This window comes from Lissotriton vulgaris, chromosome 3_1, assembly GCF_964263255.1.
Source record: "Lissotriton vulgaris chromosome 3_1, aLisVul1.2, whole genome shotgun sequence".
NCBI classification, from domain to species: Eukaryota; Metazoa; Chordata; class Amphibia; order Caudata; family Salamandridae; genus Lissotriton; species Lissotriton vulgaris.
The window spans coordinates 1,049,639,904-1,049,665,482 of NC_141689.1; positions in this window are offsets into that span (position 1 = coordinate 1,049,639,904).

Genomic DNA, 25,579 nt, shown 5'->3' on the forward strand with positions numbered 1-25,579 from the left:
TCTTTAAAGAGGAGCTTCAGCTCCTTCCGACATTGGAGTAGAATTTGGATGGTACTGATGGATACGGGTAATGTCTCTCCAGATCCTAGGTTCATCATGGAAGGTCTATTTTCATTTGTTTTACTTTATTGCACATCTTGATCACCAGTCTCAAGGCATCCTAGCTGTGGTGTGCCTAGGGCGACTGGACATGAGCTTGTCAGTCAGATCGGCAGAGGTACTGGTGGAGAGGGCTTTATAGAGGTAAAATCACGTTACGAATGACGTTAAAATGCATATCTGTACATAGATTTACATAATATTAACCATTACCACGCATACTGTTACCACGCAGACGTTTACTGTGCAAATCACACCATCTTTTTAAAATTAAGAAAATGGTAAGAAATATGGGTAAAGACAAACAAAATATACTTAGATGATTTAATTATAATTTATCATGGCACATTTTTAGCAACATTTTCATGAAAAAGTACTTTTGTGAACCACATATCCATACAACCAGACAGGTCATAATACAACACAGAGCGAAATCAAAGCAATACATTGCAACCCTACGCAGTTAAATAGTTTATTCTTTATTTCAGTTCTTTAGACCATAAAAGCATATGAAAACATTATGCACAAACAAATAAATGCATTATCAAATAACACTTTAGTTCGATAAGATAATAAAAATCATAAAACAAGTGTTTCCAATGAGAGATCAATTAAGACAAATAAAAGGGAAGTGTCTACATGCACAGTCCGTCACTACTTTGGGCAGGAAAATGAACAGGAAAAGTTATTTTCTAAAAAAAGAAAATATCAGCTATTAACTTTCTATTTAAAAAATACCGTACTACATGTATCTCAAGGCACTAGGGGGTGGGGGCAGCGCTAAGTCATCCAAAGAGCCAGGTCTTAAAGCTCTTCCTGAAAGTGTGCAGAGTGGGGGAGTGTCTGATGTTGACAGGGAGCTTGTTCCAGTCCTTTGCTAAGAAGGTTTTTAGAAGGCTCAGGTTCAGCGGATGCACAGGGTTTCTGCTAGGGCGATGTTGGTGGAGCGGAGGTTTTTCTTGGGTACGTGGAAGGAGACTTTCTTTGAGGTATTTGGGTCTGGTGTTGTGGAGGGATTTGTTGGCATGGATGAGTAACTTGAAAGTTAGTTTCTTCTCGATGGGGAGGCATTGGGTGATGTGATCATGACTTGGGATACCGAGGACGAGTCTGGCTGCAGTGGTCTGGATGGTCTGGAGTTTTCATAGGAGGCATTTGTTGATTCCAGTGTAGAGGGTGTTTCTGTAGTCGAGTCTGCTTGTTATGAGTGAGTGGATGACGGTCTTTCTGGATTCAGGGGGATCTATTTGATAATCTTGCGAAGGATGCAGAGAGTTTTGAAGCAGATGGAGGTGACGGCTTTGATCTGGTGGGTCATGGTGACCCGCCAGATGCTTTTTCCTTCACACCCTGCTTTTTCCTATATAGCCACACTGTATAGAGGTACCGACTCACTCCAAATACCACTACCTGGCTAATGTCCCATCTCAAAATACGATAAGGCACCCGATATGACCTCACCCCCAAGCGTATACACAGCAGTTTAATCCATCTCTACCTGGGTCTGGCATAGGCAGGACAGAAAAAAAGAATATGTTCAACATCCTCAATGGCATGTTTGCAAGTATCACAGGCTGGGAAAATAGTTTGGCGACACTTTCATTTTTGTGTAAGGTTGTTTTCTGAAGTGTTCCCAGTCTCAGTTTGATATACAATGTGCGCGCTATTGGTGGTTGAATCTGATTAATGTATGCTTCCTTGGCAGGGAGGGCTTTACATGCCAAGAAAGCTTCTACCAACCCCCCAGAGCTCGCTTTTTGATGATGTTCAATTATTCTATTAGCCCAAAAAACTGCTTTAACTCTACTTTTTGTATCTGCCCATTGATGAAGTGTTACTCCAAAGGTTATTCAGGCCCAAGTCAATCAGATGGGATTTGACATGCTTTAGCCAGGGGAGAAGATGAGCTTTTCTATGGCACATGAACTCCTTCATAGCTAGCCTTTAATGCTAAAGCTCAGGAATCAACCAAAGCTCCACCCAGGAGAGAAACGTTTTTAACAGTGCTAGCTCACCCAGTGTTAGACCAGGCATCCTTGGCGTGGTTTCACCTGTATTTTTGCCTCTGTGTTTTTGCTGTGTGCTGGACTTCGTTTTTGCTGGTCTATATGCTTTGGGCACTTTGCCACCGCTGATCGGTACCAAAATGCAAGGGCTCCCTCTATAAATTGTGAATATTGATTGGTACTTCCATGGTTGGTTTGTTTGACTTACTACTAAGTCCCTAGTACAGTGCACTGTGTGTGCCCAGGACCAGTAAGTCAAATGCTGCTGGTGGGCCTGCAGCACTGATTGTGTCCCACCCACACAAGCAGCCTGGCAAAAGGTCCTCAGACCTGCCATTGCAGTGTCTGTGAGCAGTCTGGTACTGGCATGTCAAGCTGGCAAGTGCACCCACTTGCCTGGCCCCAACCATCCCTTTTCTTACAGTTGAGTCACCCCTAAGGCAGGCCCAAGATCCCCTTGTGGGCAGAGAGCAGTGTATGAGAAAGGTAGGACATGTCCTGATGTGTGTAACATGTCCTGATAGTGAACTGCAGTGAATTTCATTGTTTCACTATTGAAAGACCATCTGTCCCAGAAGATAGAATGGAAGTTTATTTATAACATCTTATAAACTGGATCATTGACATAATATCGATTATATTAATATAGAATTACACAAATATCGAGGATAAAATATCGAATACAAAAATATGTAAGTCCTATCTACAAACAGGTAAGTACAAAAATATCGAATCAAAAATATTGTTTAAAAAAAATTAGTTAGTCAAAATATCAATTTTTGTAAATGTCTTAAATAATTTAAAATTACTGAAATATTAAAAATAATTAACCAAAATAGACTTAAAAATACTTAAATAACCTTAACATTATAAAATAAATATTTTAAGTTATAAAAAAACATACAATTTTATTTTTCAAAACATATATATATATACATATATATATATATATATATATATATATATATATATATATATATATTAACATAATATTAATAAAAAAATATACAATACTTTTACCATAGGATAGCGGGAGGGTAACATTTACTATTACCACTCCAGTGAGTGCAGCAGTAGGGAAAGCGTTGGATAGCGTAGGGGTAAAAATACTATTCCTATTCCAGAGAGTGCAACAGTAGGGAAAGCATTGGATAGCGTGGAGGTAAAAATTACTATTCCCACTCCAGAGAGTGCAACAGTAGGGAAAGCTTTTGATAGCGTAATACTTTCAAAGCCTAATAATTCCAGATAAAAGTATGTACTTCCACAAATTTGTGTTAGGGGAGGATGTAAATATGTTCCTCTACAAAATAAATGACCCCAACTACTTTAAACGCGTTAAATTTAAGACTATACGAGATCTGGTCAATATTTGGCGCTCCATTTTCGTTAAATGCAAGACCTCTAACTTTCATCATAAAACCCCATTGTGGTTTAACCCGGGCTCACATGAAATATTCCATGATCAATGGGCCTGTATGTGGTTAGAAGTGGGTATTAAAAGCTTGGGAGATCTGTTTGATTACAATGGACTTTACTCCTTTGAACAACTGAAAGCTTGCTATAACATATCGGAGGCAGTCCGTTTTAAATATTTTCAAATAAGAGACTATCTGGTACGGAAACTAAGACTAGTGAAAATTCAGGATTCAAACTTATGGGATTGTATATATAAAGAAAATGATAAAGCATGGATTAGCTTAGGCTATAAAATCTTTATTAGCCATAGAAATGATGACTCTGTAAAACTTGCTGAAAAATACACTAGGAAACTGGGAATTGCTGTGGCTCCTAATCTAATTACCTCTTCACTAAATAGCCTCCACCGATCTATACACTCCTCTAATTTAAAACTACAATTATTCAAAACTATATGTCAATTATATTACACACCAGATAGGATTCTTAGCTGGGCAAACAATAATAATTTTAATGAGCGCACAAAATGTCCAAAGTGCAATACGAGTGCTGCAGATATAACTCACATGTTTTTTTCCTGCCCACAATTAGGTGAATATTGGAATGATGTGATGGAAGTGATTTCTATGAAATTAGATCGCTCTATCGATTTGACACCTGTAGACATGCTTGTCGGTTATTTTGAGGGGAATAAAACTAACATTGACTTACTTAATATCGTACTGGCATGCGCAAGATTAGTAATAGCAAGGGCTTGGATGCAACATAACCCGCCGACAGTTATGGAATGGTGGAGCCTAGCTAAGGAAATTTATCATATGGAATCTGCTTTAGCTACAACACAGGGAATTCAGGCTAAGTTGAAAGTGGAAAGGATTTGGGGATTGATAATGTCATGATACTTCCCTTTTTCTCTCTTTTCCCTTTATTTTTTTTTTTTTGCCTCTTGCTATTGTTATACCTTTTCTTGGGGATACGTTTTACTTTGCGGAGAAATTGATTATGATTGCTTTGCTTTCTCCTTGGATGGAAATAATGATTTTTTTTATTTTTTATTAAGTAATTATGTACTTGGCCCATGAGATGCAAATAAAAATCTTTATAAAACAAAATTAAAAAAAGATAGCGTAGGGGTAAAAATTACTATTCCCACTCCAGAGAGCGCAACAGTAGGGAAAGCGTTGGACAGCGTAGGGGTAAAAATTACTATTCCCACTCCAATGAGTGCAACAGTAGGGAAAGCGTTGGATAGCGTAGGGGTAAAAAATACTATTCCCACTCCAGAGAGTGCGACAGTTGGGAAAGTGTTGGATAGCGTAGAGGTGAAAATTACTATTCCCACTCCAGTGAGAGCAACAGTACAGAGAGCGTTGGATAGCGTAGGGGTAAAAATTACTATTCCCAATCCAGAGAGCGCAACAGTAGGGAAAGCGTTGGATAGCGTAGGGGTAAAAATTACTATTCCCAATCCAGTGAGTGCAACAGTAGGGAAAGTAAATACTTCACATATTATTTAAAAATAAATAAAAAAATTAATACCAATAAAAAATGTATTAAAAGTCATTACCAATTTATTATAATATAATAATTATTCAATTAAAAATACAAATAAAAATTAATTATTAAAATACATTACCTATTAATACAAAGTAATTACCAATTAACAATTAATTAATTAGCAATTATAAAGATTAATTACCAACTAATTCAAAATAAATACCAATAAATAAATTAAAATATTTAATTATTGACAATTAAATTACTTCCCACCCTATTTCCCTATAAACCCACAACCCGCTACAGGAAATACATTTATAAAATTAACATAATTATCAATTAATCAATTCAATAAAATGTATTACCAATCAAAATGTAATTAATTACCAATTAAAAACTCATTAACAATTAATTTAAGATAAATACCAATAAATAAATTTAAATATTTAATTAATTATAAATAAATTACTTCCCACCCTATTCCCCTATAAACCCACAACCCGCTACGGAAAATAAATTAATAAAATTAACATAATTATCAATTAATCAATTAAGTAAAATTAATTGCGAATTAAAATTTAATTAATTACCAAATAAAAATTAATTAACAATTAATTTTAAATAAATACCAATAAATACATTTAAATATTTAATTAATTATAATTAGATTAGTTCCCACCCTATTCCCCTATAAACCCACAGCCCGCTACCGAATTAAATTATGCAAAAATTGAATAACATAAATTATTTACTTAAAATGAAATATAAAATAAATATACACTTTTCACACATATACTAACATACAAAACACTTTAAAAAGTTCAATATTATTAAAAATTCGATATATTTAATACCTATATTATATACTTCAATATTTTGACTTTCTATATTTATGAAATTCGATATTAAATTACTTACCTTAAATTGAATTTTTTTGTTGACTATATTCTGTCCATTCGATATTTTGTCCATTTTATATTTTGAAGTCGATATTTATGTAAGTCGATATTTTTACCTCAATATTTTGTGTTGTTACCCTTATAAACATAACTTCCCATTGGGACAAGATAGAAAGGTGAAGTTTAATATGCCTGAACTTAGAATCTAAAGATGCATCTTTTAGTCAAGATGTTTTTACCATCTGTGTTTGAAGATACCACTTTTTGAAAAAATGGGTATTTTCTTGCTTAGCCATCCTGTGTGCCTCTCCTGGGTTGTGGGTTGACTGTCTGGCTTTGGAGTGACAGGGATTGGGGATGTGCATTTACTGTAGACAGCACTGGGGGGGGGCGTTGAGGTGTGTCCTGCCTTTCCTAGATGAGTCAGGGCTGGGCTGAATAGACCTGGGCTGTATTTAGAGATGGGGGGAGGAGATTTCCTTTTGCCTGAATGGGCCTGGTCTGCCTTACACAATGCTGTCTCCACCTCTTGCCTGGAAGCTGGACAGGAGAGGACAGAACTGGTTTTGACTGAGCACAGAGCCTCTCTGCCACAAGAGAACAAAGAGAAATGGAATATAAATATTGGGGCCCAGACCCCAGAACTTTAGAATACTTCAGGACTCAAGAGGAACCTCTGCCAAAGAGAAGAGCTGGGAAAACTGAAGGGGAAGTACTGCCCCTTTGCTGTGTGCTGTTTGGGGTCAGCCTGCAGTGGCTGTTTCTGATCAAGGAGAAGACAAATACTTTGCCGTGTCCTGTGCATCCTGCTTGAAGAAGATCTCCAAGGGTTTGTCTCCTCTTCTGAAGTCTCAGGGACACAAAGACTTCACCACCAGCTTCCCTGAACTTCCTTGCTGGGAGTTTTGACCTGTCAAGAGGTGCCTGTTACTGTGTTGTACCTCTGGGGGTTGTTCCTGCTGTTTGGAGCTGGAAAAGACACATAAATACAAGAAACGTGAAGCATCTGCACCTGTTTCCGATGCATCGCTACCATGGGGGAAACATTTCCACGCATTAACATTTTGTTGCTGAAGAAACTTACACAGCGCCTGAGGAAATTGCTGCACGCTGAATCGCATGTACCAATCTACAAAGTCTGAGATCGCTGCACCAATTCTGATGCAGGCCCTGCTGTGCGGCTGCAAGAACCAACGCATCGTGGGACCGCGGCTGGAGAGACCAATGCAGTGCCGTTGCCACGGCCGCTGCATCAAGAACTAACGCATCCCTGATTCCCATGCATCGCACTGAGTGACAAGTCTACAAAGACACCGGAGCGCAGTAAGAAACCGATACATCACCTCCCAGCACAATAGGAAACCAACGCATCACCTACCCTGTGTGGCAGTAAGGAACCAACGCATCACCTCCTCTGGAGTAAGGAACCGATGCATCACCTTCCCTGCATGTAAGGAATTGACGCATCACCTTCCTTGCGGCTTTATTTGTTTATGATTTTGACGTATACAAGGTACTTTGTTTTGAAAATGTTGCATGTATAATTTGCTATGGACAGAACTATTTTTACCTTCTAAGAAGTACATTTTGATAATTGTATTGTGGATGTTTGTCATTTCGCTTCTGTTTGGTTTAGATAAAGATTACTTATTTTTCTAAACTAGTATGGTGTCCATTTGTAGTGTTTTCACTGTGCTTTACACACTGCCTCTGAGATAAGCCTGTCTGCTTGTGCCAAGCTACCAAAGGGGTTATTTTAGAAGTGTATCCCCCTTACCCTGACTAGGAAGATGGGTCCCTACTTGGACAAAGGTGCCAACCATTGTCAGCTAGAGACCCACATTTCTAACACCCACCCTTTTCAATCCCATGTCGTAAAAAAGTGGGAGGAGGGTATGCTCTGTAGGAGGGTACGTAGAGAGCTCAAAAAGGTATTTTCCTTGGGGTCAGGCCTTTAGTGTTGGAGCAACCCCAGACTTCAGTACCATATAGAGCACCAGCCTGTGACACTGCCCTGCAGTCTTCTATAGCTGGGGATGCTGACTTAGGGGTGGTTGCCCTATCCCCCTGGGTGATGGCAGAGTTAGAGTGTAAAAGAGCAACCTCACTCTTTTCTGCCTGGGCTTTGCATGACATGCTCTTATCAACGATAATCCCGAAGTAGTCAAATGTACCTACTACCTGAAGGGACTCCCCACGTAACTATTTTCAGCATGATACTACCACGCAGCACTACACACATTTTCTGAATATCATTATATCACAAGGTAATGCAAAGCAAAAAATCACAACACCCCGCAATTGTTTTCTCACATAAATATATTACAACATATTACAACACATTGGAAATGTTTTATACAATAAAAATAACGGCAGTGCTATAATAGTTCAGCTTTTTCCATTCCTCACTACAAAACACCCTGTCACCAACCAAGGTGGCGGACAAACCCTGTAAAGAAGGTAAAGAAGGTAATCAGCACCTTACTTTTGAATACAAAAATTATAGGTTTAGTCACGTTTTGCTTCAGGAAAAAACATAGTTTACAACTCTAACTTTATTTTAATTAATGGAAACCCCTTAAGAAACATATAAAATAGGAGTCCACTATTTTGTTGTCAGTGGTACACTCCTTTCGGTCATGACCCTAGGTACCGGAGTAAAGATGAGTGTTCATAGCACTGCCATCTGTATATCCAAATAAGTATAACTTACAAGATTAATATGTGTGTAAATAGCAAGGTATAACTTAAGGGCAGAAAAATTACTAAACACACACCAATTGTGAAGATTGTTGATATTAAACAATAATGTAAGTTAAAATACCTCAACAGTCTGAATGTTTAGTTTTTTGTTTTTTTTGTTTTCTTAAAAAGGAGATAGACAGTGGCATGGTAAATATTTACTTTTGCAACTCTGCAAGGTCTTACCACAGGGAAGGTGCTGGACAGTGAGGGCTAATTTACTATTCCAACTCTGCCAAGTGTTTCTTCATTGAAGGTGGTGGACAGTGACTTGGGGGCAAGATTTACTAGTCCACTCATCCCAAGTGCTATCTCAGGGAAGCTGTTTAACAGTGACTGGGGGCAGCATTTACTATTCCAACTCTGCCCTGTGTTACCTCAGGAAAGGTGCTGGACAGTGCCTGGGGGGAATTTACTAGTCCAATTTCACCAAGTGTTACCTCTGGTACGGAGCTGTACAGTGAATGGGGGGCAAGAGTAACTATTCCTGTTCTGCGAAGTGTTACCTCAGCAGAAGTGCTGGGCAGTGAATTGGGGCCGAGATTTAATATCCCAACTCTACCAAGTTTTACCTCAGGGAAGGTGCAGGCCATTGACGGGGGGGGGGGCTAATTTGCTATTACAACTCCGCCAAGGGTTGCCTGAGGGAAGGTGCTGGACAGTGACTGACGGGCAAATGCACTAACATATTTCTCTTCTATTTAGACTATAACCAAGCCAAACAAATTATAGGAAAAATAAATCTTCAAACAGCAAAAGCTTAAATTATCACTTCCATCTAAAGCAAACACACAATTAATAAGGTACAAATATTAATCAGTACAATGTAAACTCATAAATGAAGCTAAAAAAATGCATTGATGGAAGACAAATTCAATAATGGCATATAAATGTATTTCTGACCATAGATATACACTAATGAATCAATCAATCAACACTGCCTCAAGGACATCAATATTAAATCTTTAACAGCCTAAGGCAAAACCACAAGTACCAATTCAACAGGTAAATTTATTCATAATTTATTGAAATTCAAATTATTAACCTTATTCTTTTCTCTAAACAGAACACTAACACACTTTTTTTCACAGTTTAAACAGCATGAAAAATTATCTTCTCAACAGATACTAAGAGAAAACTTTTTATGTATGAATAGGCCACAAATGTGAAAAATAAACAATTTCATAATATTGCACTCATAATATTTTTTTCAGTTTTTTCCAGATTTTTCAAGACGCACATGAAGCAAGTTATATTCTATCCAAAAGAGGAAAAAGACTTTTAAAATATGGTGGTTATATTTACTGTAAGGAGAGATTAACAGAGCCCAGAAGTAAGTGGAGGTGTGCTGAATATTTTTCATTCCATTGCAAAGGCAGAGTGGTTGCTCTTTAACAAAGTGGTAAGAATCATAGAGTATAACCACTCTGCCCCAGCAATCGAGACTGAAGTAAGGGAAATATTCAGCATTTAAAGTCTCTTGCGTCCACCTCCAATGAACTTTGGCTTAGGTTTTCTTGACTTTGGCTGTCTTGGAACAGGGCCGCCATGCCACCGCCCCGCTCCAAGACCGTCAAAGCCATAAGAAACCACCTGCCAGAATACGACTTTCTTTGTCTCTGTCGGGTGGTTCTTTGGTGGTCCCATTGCGGTGCCTATGAAAAAGGCACTGCAATGGGAGAGTCAAAGACAGTTCCAGCAGGGCATGGACTTTAAAGTCCATGCCCTGCAGGAACTGGAGGATTCATGAATACAGGCTGGCACACTATGTGCCTCCCTGCAGGCATCCCCTGGCACAGAGGCAATAGTGGGCCCTATGTTTCCTCACCGCGACACTTTTCATGGCGGGCTCACCGCCATGAAAACCGTAGTGGTGAGGTAACTCCTAATATGATTGTGGGTGCCACATCGGCACTACCAGCATATTAGGGGCATCAGACCAAAGCAAGACCACCAGGGATTGCGGATCCCTGGCGGCAGCACCGGTCCCATTACGGTCTAGCCCCCCCTACTTGTAAAAGGGTGGTCGGACTACTGTGGGTTTGGCAGTCCAGCAGACCACCAAACTCCTAATATGACCCTTAGGTTTGAAGAAGAAGTTAAATTAAAAGTTAACAGTGGCATTGATGTTCTTACAGGTTTATCAATAAAGGAGAAAAACTGTCAGAAGCAAACAAATATACAGTCGGTGAGGGACAACTATACTTCATCGCCCATATCAGAATAATAATATCAGCAAAGTAAATAACATGAGATACAAACATGGCATTTAAAAATAATGAAAAGAAAAAAAAGGAAGAGCGGACTTGTGACTGATAATAATTCCAAAACTCACCATAGGTCCTTGGTAGAAGAGGCCCAGAACCACCATAGAATAGTTAACATCAAGCTGATAAACACATTCTCCATTCCCACCCACATTCTTGTCAACTCATCCCCACCCCCTCCCCAAAAAGCATGGCAAAATTGTAGCCAACAGAAAGAATGGGTGAGAACAACAGTTCCCCTTCCATCAGTAGTAAATTCTTGCATTAATGTCTGTGGTGAGCAGGGACATAGTGAAGGAGACTCCCATAACCAGGCCCAATAGCCAGGCACAGTCAAAGTAAGGGACGCAATGCAAGAGCTGGGGCATAATCTGCGTAGGCCTCAGGCAAGGCCTTCCTAACATCCCCATGCACATGGTGAGTTTTATGCCTACAATTCCAAATTTAAGGAGAATGGTCCAGCACAAAAAACAGGTGAGTAATCCCCACAGAGTAACTCTTCAGTCCTACTCTGACATTAACATCCCCTCTAAACTTACTGTTTTTAATACCAACAAACCTTTTCTACTCTATGATAATGAGAACCCTCTGAAACAAATACTAATCTTTAATACAAATCATGACACAGTAACCCTAGAGAATGCTAGATTTGGATAATGGATGGCACTTTAAAAGCAACTCCCCATCCATTCTCCCACATTTATACTATTCATGCTAACACCAAAAACACTTACCATCCCATTACTTTATGGTTTACCTCCTAACAAACAATCCTCAACTTACATGTTTATCAGTTATAAAATGTAAAGCAATAAATAAAAGTCCTATGAAAATCATAATTGACTTTGAAATACATATGATTAATACAATTACTAAAATATTCACGGACTGTTTTCCCTTTTCCCAGGCATACTGGTAACAAAATTAAAAACACATCTTTAGTTAAGGATTATATGTCAAATAGTAAACTGCAATATGACCTAAAAAACTAACTGCATTGTAATGTGTACCTCCTAGATGTGTGGATGACTTCTGTCGTCCAAATATACAATCATAAAAATGAGGAAAAATTGACTACACTTCTAAAGTACTTCAAATACACTTGGATTGGCCATCTAACCAGGTTGGGGCACAGAAGGATACCAAGATTCCTTATTAAATGGTGGAACTGTTACTCAACCTGCTTAGAGGGATTTGCAAAGACCAATAATGACATAGATGGTTGGCATAATTCTTTCAACAACTCATTAGGAAAAACTCACCCCAACTTCTATCATTTCCTGGACAGTTTGAAAAAAGAACAAAGTTTTCTGGAAATGACAATGGTGCAAGTATTGTAAGGTAGTCTGAATCCTCACATTTCCCCAAAAAGTAAAGAGATGTCAGAAATACTTAGGGACTGGGTATGATGTCGGTTGGAAAGCCTACGACCACAGGTCGGAGGCTTTCTAAGCGGCAGCTCGGTTTTCAATTTGACCGCCTAATAACAATGTAGGCGGTCAGAATTGAAACTGGTTGGTCATTCCAGCTGACTTTCTGACAGGATCAAGGAGCCCGTCGTCCAGTCAGAAGCCCCAACATAATCCCTGAGGACAGCGTTCTGCCATCGGGATTACGATGTTGGTTTCCAACAGGCATTGTAATGGTGGTGTCTGGACTGCCAAAATGAAGTCCGTTAGTCCTGAGACTGCAGTGACGTAATTTGGCACTTAGAGACGATTATGAGTTTGGTTGGAGTACCCCCAGCCCACTGCGGTAGCAGCTGGGAACATGTCACCATGCCGGCAGCACCCCGCCCGCGCATTACCACATCACCATGGGGCTGGTGGTGTGTTGGTGGGCAAGTCTTGGTGGCAGCATGCTTTGGCTCTAGGACCTATAACTGCTATATTTCACTGGCTTTTTACGAGTTAAATCTTAGCCTAACTCTAACGTCCCTGTAACCTTTGTTTTTTTTAGTAAATAAACCCATGACCCAAGGAGAGCCTGCAGTATTTATTTAAGGACTCCAAGCTAGAGCTCTATGTTCATCACCTACAGTACAGGGCATTCTTGTAGTTGGTTCTATGGTTGCTCTTTTTGGCCTGAAATGTTTTAAAATAAACACTTAAAGACATGTTGATGTTTTTTAATGAGGCTTTATTAAAGAAAATATGACAATCACTTTAATTAAACAGTGTGTCTGTGTGAATTTATATCATGAAAATTTGATTATAATTACTGGTGACTTTTTGACAAAGATAATAGATCTGCTTTTATATGGTAATATACTGACTGCTTGATAAAGCGATAAGGTCTACTTTTTAAATGTTACTGCTCTAACCCTTTGCCTAAGTCAGTAGGTCTGCATACTACAAATGACACCCTTTATACTGTAACATCATCTTGTTAGCCATGCGCACCCGCAAAACATTGGGTGCCAACTAGGGTTGTTTGCAGGCCTGGCCACAGGCCATGCCTTGTGGCCAACCCCTGAAACACACACGGTCAAAGGGCGTGCACGGCATAGGGTTGCTGCCAGCCCGTGTCCAACTGTAACTCCTGACTCGAATCGATTTGAGTTTTGTAAAGCGCGAACAAATACCCGAAGGTGTCTCGGCTCTAATAGATAAAGAAAGATAGAGGTCAGTGTTAGTATTTAGTGAAAAGCCAGGATTCTAAAAGTTTGCAGAAACTCCAGGGAGAGGGGCTGACTTAATTTCCAAGGGAAGCCTGTTCCAGTTTTGAGTTGTACAGATCAAAATGCTCCTACCTCCCCAGGAGGAGAGCTTGTAGGGAGACACCACCAAATTCATAGCTGAACTGGACGTAGGGGGTCCTGTTAGGAACATATTTTCGAAGATTTTCTCTTAAGATGGCTGTCCAGTGTCCTTAAAGCACTTTATAGGTGATGAAGAGTGCTTTAAAGAGAATCCTTTGATGGACAGCAGGGGAGGCCTTAGGCATGTGCAAGCTGTGCACCTGCACAGGGCCACCAAACCCCAGAGGCCACCATGCCAATATATATCCTTAATATAATAATCCTCTGAGGATGGATACATATTTGTGTGGCGGCCCTTGGCAGGGATTTGGCGGCCTCCGGCTCTGTTCCACTTCCAAACACCCTGACCCCTCCCCCCCTCTTCACTGGCCTCTGCGCCTGCATTCCTCCTGGTTCCTGATTGGCTTCTTTTTTCCCTACCCACTGCTGGCCACGTAGTGTGTCACAATACCCTCCTCCTCCTAAATTTTATCGTTCTGAGAAGAATTCAGAAGGGTAGGAGCCTGCGCAGGCACTGGTCATCTAACGCCTTTTCTGGACGTTTTATCAAAAAACCTTCCTGAGCTCCGGGGGTTCCGCCCCGCCAGGACCCCCTCTTCCGGGGGCCCCCTACCTACGCTCCCTGCTCAGGGCCACCATGAGCCTAGAGCTGACCCTGTGGACAGGGATTCAATGAAGCCTTACTAAAGCCTGTGCGGCCGACTAGAACCTCAGGATTTTCCTCAGCAATCTTGCTTAAGGTAACTATAACTACTGTCATCACGATGCACTGCTTTTGACCTCACATATTACATCATTCATGACATGCTCTATGACACCATTGATAAAATCACTGCAGCATCTGAAATTACATCATTTATAACAACACAGCACATGGTGGGAGCACAAATATGGTTACTTTAGGGCATGAGTTATAGTTACTTGAGATCTATAACTGGTGAATTTAATGGTTTTGTTCATTTATAATGGTATGTTTAAACTGACATTTTCACCACTATAACATCCCTTTAACCTTTGTTTTTCAGTGAATATCTATCTATCTATCTATCTATCTATCTATCTATCTATCTATCTATCTATCTATCTATCTATCTGTCTGTCTGTCTGTCTGTCTGTCTATCTATCTATCTATCTATCTATCTATCTATCTATCTACATATGTGTGTGTGTGTATGTGAGAAGCTAAGAACACATGAGGCTCAAAAGCCCTAAAGCTGCAACTAGTAAAGTAACAACCAGTAACTTCAGATTGGTAAATCTGCAAACTGAGTTATCCATAGTTAGAGAGTTCCACCTATGCTATATATGCTTTATAGAACTGTGAACTCAAAGAGAAAACAGGCATAATTTGAGGAAAATAACACACACATCTGACAAACTTTGCTACTAGTAGCTCATAGAAAAACAGCCTGCACTCTAAATGCTTTACCCTTTGTGCTGTGAGATGTCATGGGGCCAACACCAGCTACAATTGTGTTGTGTTGTGTTATTGTGTGTGCATGTGTTTGTTTGAAGCATGCGTGTAATGGTATGACTTTGTGTTTGCAAGTATAGGATTATATGAGTCTTTTGTTTTGATAATTTATCATCACTTTACATATTTGTAATTTTCCAAGTGTTTTCATCTATTATGGTAAAACATTTGCAATGTGACTTGTAAGGGTATATCCAAAGTCTAAAATTATATGACTACTTTTTTCCTGTAATTTCTTTAATTTTTTTAGATAGGGGTATTTGTACTAGGTAGCGCTAGTCCCTTTCTCCATTGATTTCTACCTGATTCCCTTTCAGTGCCTGTGAGGGGTCATGTGTGGCCATGTGTGGTGTATTGGGGTAGATGTTGGTGTCTCTTTTGTGAATTACAACTGACTTTCCTTGGGTATGTTTTTGTAATTGCAAATCCATCCCTGTGCATCTCTTTAAAGTGTCCTGTGCCGCTCCCACCTAATAGTAGATATTCTCCATTTTCCAGACACTCCTCTGTGTCTCTCTACTCCAACATTTAGACCTAAAATGTAGGACTCTGTGGATGTAGTTGTTCCATTTTTTTAAGAGAACTCCACACAACTGCATATAAAAGACAGGGCCAGCCTAAATGTTGATCTACATCCATACCTATGTAAATTGCATGTATGAACATGCAAAGTAGTAAACAGGAGACGACTACACATTCTGACAAAAGCATTTGCAAATTTTTCCCACTGTATCCAAGGCTGCTTCACTCAAGATGCATATATTGGAGACTTCATTTGTCAACTGAGATAGGCTGAGTGTTATTCTGCAGCATTGCTCTGCATCACAGTGTTCACAGCAATAGCATGTGATTAGACCCTAAATGGTTCACCTAGTGTCAATGGAACACTTACTAAAACACTGTCTCTGAAAACTCCAGTCCCAGTTTCAATGTGACGAATCTGCAGCCATTTAAAGAGGGCCGGGCCCAGTGCCGGATTAAGACCTTTAGAAGCCCTTAGCACTGAAAAGATGTTGCCCCCCCCCCCTCACATATATATCTAATTCAAAGTATAGACAATAATAAACCATGAAATCATTTTTATTTTTCTTAATGAAACAAAACGTACAGTAAAATAAAACAATGTTTATTTTTGTATGCTTCCACTTTATTCATAGGTTTAGCTGCACAATTTGCAGTTTTGTACAATATGGTCCCTGGTAAATCCAGCAATGGAAAATTTCTGTGGTGCCCGATTTCAATGATGCCCTAAGCACATGCTTATTTTGCTTAATGGTTAATCCAGACCTGGCTGAGCCCTTCTAGCACCACACAGAGACCAGACAACTCTCTCCTCTGACAGGCCACAGCTTGACAATGTACAGGAGAGCCCATCTTGCAGGCTAGATACTTGTACTTATTAAAAGATGGAAGGATAATTTGTCAAACGTAATCCTGCAATTATTAAAACTGCTGTAATCAGTTGGAATTTTATCAGCTGGCATTTTAGTGGGTTTAGAATAAGTACACAGCCAGGCTTGTGGACTGAGGTGCTGGGAGGGCGCTTCATCTTTGTCTGCTGCCCTAATAAACAAGAGAAACCTTGCAAATTAAATCTTGCCACAACTAACTTACCAGCCATGCGTTTATTCTCAATTGTAAGACAGAATGCGATTGAACAAGGGTTTCTGTTTTTTAAGCCTTTGGTAAACTTACTGTGGCTTTACGCTGCCTTATAAATATGCCAGTGGCACATTGCGACACTGGAACGTACCAAAAAAGTGCGCTAAAGTGCTGGTAGGGCCTCATAAATGAGGCTCATGGAATGTTGTTCTGCTCCCTTTCTTCACGGTTCAAATATAAGACGATGAGCTTGGAATAGGAAAGGGCAGTGCTGACCTTGCAGCTTTGCCTGCCCTGTAACTTGGTTGCAGAGGAAGCATCTCAAGTGCATGCGGATTATTCGGTCCCAGCTGACTGGGATTGTCCTCGGCTTCTGGGTTTGCTTTTCGGTTTGCTGTGGTAGCATCCCAAGGGAACGGGTGTTGTGTTTTGCTTTTCTATGAGCTGGACATAATGTGAACCTGCTCATTAAACTGTGTGCAGTGCTCAGCTTTGCTCCAGGTTTTAGTGTCTGTTCAATTGTTTGGACCCACTTTGCTCTGGAGCATGTCTGGAAAGCTGATGGATGTTGACATAATGTTGGAAGGTGCAAAAAGGTTGGAAGGTGCAAGAAATAAGACTGACAAATGCAATGAATTGGCTAAAGTGAAGATGAAATTGGAGGTACCTGGAGAGCATTTTTGATCTCTGTGCTAATCGCCATGTTTCATTAGGCCAGTTTGTACTAGTGTTATTAGCTTTAAAAACACCGAGGGGCATATTACCAACTAGCGATAATTATCGCTATGTTGGTTTAGCGGCGATATTTTTATCGCCGAGCTGCGGCGATTTTTATCGCTTAGGAGCCTTGCTATTATCAAGGTATATCTCCTAAGTGATAAAAATCGGCCGAAATGCATGAATATCGCTGAAAAGTCAGCGATATTCATGCATTACTGAGCTAATGCTCTTAGCGTTGTTATCCGCTTAGCGCGAATATCTCCAAAAGTTGGTAATAGGAGATAGCGATGTTAGCGACTGTTTCCAGTCGCTAACATCTTGGCACGCCCACTTTGCATGTCATTAGTGATAAATATCACTGACATGCAAAGCGGGGCCCAAGATGGTCGCTATCTCCTACTAGCTGTGGCTAACTGGTGTTAGCGACAGCTAGGTAATAGGGAGATAATTTTATCTCCGCTTTCTTGGCTTTTAAAGCCAAAAAAGCTGAGATAAACCCCCTTGATAATATGCCCCCGAGTCCTTTCACCTTTCATCATGGCTGCTCCATGCATGAAGACATACTGTATGCCATAGCAGGGGCTTTGCTACTATTTGTACAGCAGGTGCACCAGGGACCAGAGGTGTGAGGGGTCCTCTGCACCCAAATTATGGATGCATTTTATTATCCTATGGAGGAGCGGTGAAGCCACAGTAATTTCTTGCATTAGGGCTGATGGTACCAGTGCAACACAGCAGTGCAAATGAGTGCCAAGACCAGGCATTCAGTGGCCAGTTGGTTCTTGGTGTTTTGTAAATATTTAATTTCAAAAAGTCATTTACAATACAAACACCATACATTTTTCAAATGTAAAATCAAGTAAAAAGAACGTGAAAAATAGAGAGCTAAAAGAGTGAGAGTTTAAAACCACAGTAGGCAATGAAAACACACAGGGCCCGATTCACAAAGGTAAACTTAGACTTAAGTGTTAGTTTACTACTTTTTGGTATTTACAAAGGTAAGTTACTACTAGTAACTTTACTACTAGTAATTTTACCAGTAGTACCTTTACTAGTGGTGCAGTTACTAGTAGCAACTTACAGTAGTGAATACCAAAACGTAGAAAATGTACACTTATTTGCAAGTTTACTACTTTTTGGTATTCACAAAGGTAAGTTGCTATTGTTAACTTTACTACAAATAAACGTATGAGTAGTAACTTTAAACTTACTAGTAGTAACTTTACTACTGGTAACTTTACTACTAGTAAACTTACTAGAAGTAACTTTACTACTAGTAACTCTGCTTCTAGTAAGTTTAGTAATAGAGTTACTAATAGTAACTTGCCTTTGTGAATACCAAAAAGTAGTAGACTTGGACTAAAGTATAAGTTTACCTTTGTGAATTGGGCCCCATGATAATGATCTAGGCTGCAATTTGAAACAGTAAATAGCAAAGGGTACTCAACCAGTTCTAACACTGTACAACAGACAAAATCACACTGCATGCAGTTGGTAAAGGGTATGGGTCTATGTCTGTTTCTCTCTCTCTGTCTCACATTTATTGATTTCTCTTTCAAAACATCCCCGCTCTCTCTTCTTGCCTTTACCTCTGACTCTGACTCTCTCTATGCAGTGTCATTTTAAGCATTTATGGCTCATGAACAAGACATATTTCAGCTGTTTTTGTGTGAAAGTTTAAGTGTAATATTGTTGGGCATCATGCAGGCTTGGCAGGATAGGTAAACAAATTGAAAGTTTCTCTGAAGAGGGGGGCACCAAAATATGTCTCGCCTGGGGCCCCACAAATCCATAAGATGACACTGCTCCAGCAAATTCAAAATTGTCCGTCTATGATTTTAGGAAACAATGCCAAAGTATGAGTAAGATAGACATCAAAACAGTACAGATCTTTTATGAAACGAAAGGCGCATTTCTACTGGTACTCTACCTAAAAGTTCAATCCAAAAGTAGCCAGTAAATCACTAAACGTTCGAAGAGTGAACCAATTACTCCAAGGAAGGTTGCTCAGAAAAGTGCATGGGCAAATATTTTTGTGACTTTTGTGGCCTTGCTGTCTTTTGCGTTTGGCTAGAGGTATACTCAAAGGAGTACTTTCTTGTGTTTTGTCCTTAGGACAACAAAACGTTCTTTTGTTTTGTCCTCAAAAAGAGGAAAAAAAATGTATCCCTTAGGATAAGTGATAGGCTCTGTTTGGCAGGTTCACAACGTATTACCAAGCATTAGCTAAGCCAATAGATACGGGCAGTCCTCCTACAGGCTGCCACGCCAGCACTCCACCGGAGGACCGCCAAGCGCAAAGTGATGCCTCCTGCCAGATTACGATAGTAATCCTCGGCAGGCAGGCGGTCCTGCGGCAGTGTCATGGCAGTGCCTGTCTAAGGCCCTGCCGTGATACCACTGCTTCATGTTCCTGCACTGTGCGGCATGCACCATGTGATGCATGCTCCACCATGCAGAAACTGGGGGGCAAATCTACACAGGGGCACAATATGCCCCCCCTCCTGCATGCACCTACTCGCCCGAAGGCGCAAGGGGGCCCTGTTAGGACACCTTTGTTGCAACGACACCACACTTTTCATGGCGGGCTCACCACCTTAAAGAGAGTGGCAGAAAGCCAACTCGAAATATACTCGGTGGTGCCGCAGCACACCGCTAGCATATTTCAGCCTGTGACCACTATGCCACCAAAGCAGGATCCCTGATCCCAAGCTGCCGCAGCGGTTCTGTGGCGGTCCGACCATCACACTTGTAATGCGGTGCACAAGTCCACAGTGTGGTGCTGGTCAGACTATAGTAGTCGTAATGAGGCCCATGGCCTTGACAACCTGGTGCAAAGGTTATTTCTTTGTATTGTATTTATTAAAAGCATATGGCACAAAAAGAAAAATGAAAACATGCCATCACCTAAACAGGGCAGCTGTAGTTTTGCAATAAAGTAGTAGCTTAAAAAAACACAATCACACCATATAATTTAAACACAACAGTACAGGTGCTTACTGGCATGCTTAGGTACTTAGAAAGATAGGTATAGCAACACTTTTAATTGTAATGCACATCACTGAAAAATATAATACTTATTGGCCCTAAGAAAAAAGACTTTTGACTTTGAACTAGCACAACTAGAAAGAATAGTTTAAATACACAAGAAAGACTATACAAAATAACAATCATTGGCAATGTCAGTAGGTCTGGCTTTAACATTCAAGCACAGGTGTATACAAATGCTGTTTAAATTTGTTTCATACACAAATGATGTGTATCGCATCAAAGCCTGACCCATAGGCTTCACCAATGCTAGGGGAAAAGTAACAAAAAGGGATTGCTTTTTTAATAGAGTGCACATAGGAGATAAAAAATGGAAAGCAACAAATAGCGTGGTGATTGAGTGTATGTTCCACTTGTTAAATATTCTCTAATGCATTTTAATGAAAGCACTTCCTGAAAGATGGACAGATGCCCCAAAGAGCCGATAGCTTGTTTGCTCTGGGTAGAGCAAAACCCACTCTATAAGTATTCTCATGAACTGGCCAAATAGGTCCTATAAGCCAACCTTAAAAATTGAAGAAGATGAGAAAGAAAAAAGAATTGGCTACATTTAGTAATGGCTCACCAGACCTGGCACTACAGTGCACTCTTTTTAGGTGAATGTGCACATTTGATCAAGCAAAATTCTGTCACTCACGGTGAAAGAGGACCAATCACTCAGGTGGGCTGACTCACTGGCTCACACTCCTATGCTGTGTTGAAATGAAACAAAATGTAAATGACAGCTGAACAGATCAAGAGGGCTAACCCAGAGCACCTCTGAGTATATATACATGTTAGTTTGTTTTTGAGGATGTTTTATTACATGAGGCTGACGAACGACCTGAAGCTGTCTCTTGGCCAGGTATAAAAAACAGAAGTGATCCCAGCACCGGTTGCATGTCAACTATTTTTACTAGAGCAGCCCTTGGACTACCTGCAATATTACAATTCCACCTAAAAACGTTATAGCAAACTTTAAAAGCAGTGCAGGCAAAATATAGCTGGTATTTTAAAGTTAATATAAAAAAAAAAGAAAAAGCTAATTTTGAGCCATCTTTGCAGCTAAAGAAAAAGGAACTATTTTAGGTGGATGTGATCAACGTGCACAGGTTTGTGCAGTCACTCAAAGTGAAGGGAGCCAAGAGCAAAGTGGGTTGACCCACCACTGCCTCACGCTGTATGATGTGGTGGGTGTAAGAAAAATGTGAATGACAGAATAAAAAACAATAAATGAAACCCTTTTGGAATACTTATATTATAAATGATTTTTTGGAGTAAAATCAATAGAGTGGCGCAGCTGTCTCAAAGACTAAAAACAATCATGAAGTTAGTAAAATAATAGCGTGTTAATTGTCTTTTATAAGTGATAAAGAATGTTATCACCTGCGGCTTCCATTCTAGCATGTGAACACAGTTACTGCTTCCAAACTGCATATATTTGGAGTCACGTGAGTGCCCTTAATTTAGGGCCACCAGAAATGACCCCAAGTGTCATTCCTAAAACAGTGTATGAGCCAGTACATCAACGATTTCATATTCCACACATCACAAGTATCACAGATTTTGCTCTCTGCTTTTACATAACTATATCCAGCCAAATCAACCATTTACTAATAGATATTGATACACCTGAGATACGTAGACGCAAGTCATAATAATACACCATGATTTAGGCACATTATAATGCTTTTAATCAAACTGTAATTGAAACCCTGGCAAAAAGCTGATGGGCGCCTATAGGTACCGCTAAATATGCTCATCAGCACTTTATAAATAAGGCCAGAGTTGTATTAAAGGCAGGCAAGATGATCAAGTCACTATGAGTCATCGATTATGAAATACTGAAACATACAATTAAAACTGTGGCTTTGAACAAAGACAGCCCTGAAACATTTATACTAGCAAAGAAACTAGCCAGACTTTCCATGTACATTTCCATTCACACCTATCCCATCTCTTGGGCAGGATTGCCCTTACTGCTCCTCCTAAACCCCCACTCTGAACCTACCTACTAATATGGAGGGGCATTCAAGTCTTTCTTCTCCTTTCCACTTCTTAAGTTCACTTCTTGAGACTCTACCACAACACTTGATATTACATTTCCTTCTTCTGTCTTTTAGGTGGCTTTGGTGCTTGCAAATGTTCAGCTGTTTCGTTCTTCTTTTACAATTCAGCTTCAGTCTACCCTGTGTGGCAGCAACCGTTGCTGACTGCAAGCATATCTTTTCTTAAGAAAAGCTTCATTTATGTAGAACAAGCCCTGAATACACTAACAAGACTGAAACAATAAGAGAAATGGTTGGTAAATAATGGTTTAGTCGCTGCAAAGAAGGATATTGCACAAAATGGGGATTCTCTTTCCTTCAGTATCCAAAATTGACAAATGGGGGCATATTTATAAGAAAATGGTGAAGCGCGGCATCGCAAGCAATTTTGCTGCACCGAGCTGCGTAATTTTTTAAGTGCAGGAATGCACCGTATTTACAACAATAGGTTCATTCCGGTATTCACCACTGCACCGGTGCAAAAAAAGCAGCCTTGCACCAGTGCAGGCACCCTTTCAATATGGTGCGAGGGTGCCTGCGTTGCAGGGATGATTGTTGTTGTGCAGGAAGTGACACCTTCCTGCATAACAGAATCATCAATGGCGTTTTGCTCCTTCTCTGTGTGCTTCAGAATGCAGCACACAGAGAAAGAGCAAATACCGAGGAGAAATTAAAGTATTTCTCCTTGTTGCGCGACTCTTACGCCTCCCCTGGGGAGGCGTACGTTTTTGGTGCTGCTTCAGATTTACAGATCCTTTTAAATCTGGGGCACTGTTGAAATGCAATGGGTGTTGCGTGGGTAAGCCCACAGCAACACTGTTTGCACGCCCCTTTGATGCAGAAAACTGCGTCGAGGAGGTCCATATCTACAAGGTGGCGTTAAGCCATGCAATGTGGCTTAGCACCGTATTGTAAATATGGAGCAGAGCACAGTGCCACCAGAGCATCGCAAAAAGTGATACTCCTGTGGCGCAATGCCCTTGTAAATATGCCCCATGGTGCCCCAAAGTGGCCTAGGGTATGGAGACTTAGACATGGTGTACCACACTATAGGTTTCCTTCATAAGTACAAATATACCATTACCTTGTTTGAATACAGAATGTTAGTGACAGAAATAACACTTGTTAATGTTAAGGGGGCTCTCATACATGCACGCCTAATCTTCCAGACGTCAGAGCTATGTTTTGATTTATCTTTATGTCACAAGCTCTACTCTCATACTTGTGATTAATGTTTTTTTCAAGTCGCAAATAATTGGTCAGGTCAGGAGGAGTCTATGTATACTTTTATGAAGTTGCTGAAAAAATGCTTTAAAAAGTCAAGGAATTTGTTAAAAAAAAGACATTGTAGTATATTCATTACTGCAATCGGGCTGTGATCCCATGAACAGCCATAAGATCAAAAGTATAAACGCGCAATGTAGAGGCATCAATCAAATTTGTTGCACATTGCAATGCACAGGCAGGTTTACACAGTTTTTTTTATATATAGCCCGAATCGGGTATCAGAGAGCTTTACATAGCACCAGTTGCATTACATGGGGACACGTTCATTTTTGTTAGGCTCGGGGAGATTAAGTGATTTGCCCAGAATCACAGGATGTTCAGCGTCATTGCCGAGACTCAAACCCAGTTCCCCAGATTTGAGGTCGACCGCCCTAGCCGTTAGACCAACTTCTCTTCCCACGTTGCCCAACTTCTCCTCACCAACAGTCTGTAAATGGTGTAAAGATAAATGGTATATTTCTTTTGACAAAGACTGAGGAACCATCCGAAAAGCATCAAGCAGCAGTTTATTCACTTTTGAGCATTGCAACATGCACTTTTGTTAATCAATTAATGGACCAAGTCTCTCTCGTTATATGGAGATATATTTATGTCTGGATTGCTGCGTTCCTAGACTGGTGAGATAACCACTGGATTTGGTCCTACAGATGTAACTGCCCCGCTTTGCATGTCTAGTTTATATATGGTAAATGCTGATTGCCTTTTTTTTAACTGACAACAAGGGGCTTATTTTGATGTCAGGTGGAATTGCTTCCGTACAACCCCGACTCGGTCCTCGGACCGTTCGACACCGGGTCGGTGGTCCCGATCGACTCATTTCAAAGCTACCAAACACTGTTCGGTCGCATGTTCCCGTTCCTCAATGATAGCTCATGTTACGGCTGTAAATCGGCTGTAACACAAGCTCCCATTGAGGAAAGCGTGGTGCAGAGAACAACAGAGGGGCACTATAAGTGCTTACTTGGCCTTCTACCGGAGGCCTTGCACCAAAAGGGGCCCTGCTTGTCGCCCTAAACACGCGTCGACATGGTTTCCGTTTTGGACTGGCCGGCATGGAAACCATGTCAGAAACCTTGCATCGTAATATCAAGGGTAGAAAGGCCCACCCTTGAGATTACTAGCCGGCTTCCGACTGGTGGACGGGCTCTCTGAGCCCGTTGGAAGCCAACCCGAATGACTGGCCGGTTTACTTTCCGCCCGCCTCCGGCATAATGAGGCGGTCGGGAAGTAAACCGATCGGCCCATTACGATGCAGCCCTAAAGCGGTCGGATACTTTACAGGCCACATCGTAATCGGCCCCTATGTGTCTCAGTGCATCTGGCTATATATCCAATTATAAATAAGGCTTGGTGTAGTGAAGGGTGGAGACTTTTGAAACTGGTTGCCTGTAGGGTCATCCAATGCTTCAGAGCCTCGTTAGAATAGACACAGTGAGAGGGCTTTGAAACTTGAAAGTGGTTGCAGCCGCTATTGTGACAGTTGGACTTGGCCTTTTCTGCAGAGTCATCCCCAATCTTTTTGCCTTCACTCTTTCTATTTTTGCTGAATTTGTTTTTGATGGCTTAAGGATGCTGCACAATTTTCCACTGCTAAAGTGTTTGCGCTCTTTCCCTAAAACATGGTAACATTGGCTTATACCCAATTGGCATGTTTAAATTTACTTGTAAGTCCCTAGTAAAGTGGCACTACATGAGCCCAGGACCTGTAAATTAAATGCTAGTAGTGGGCCT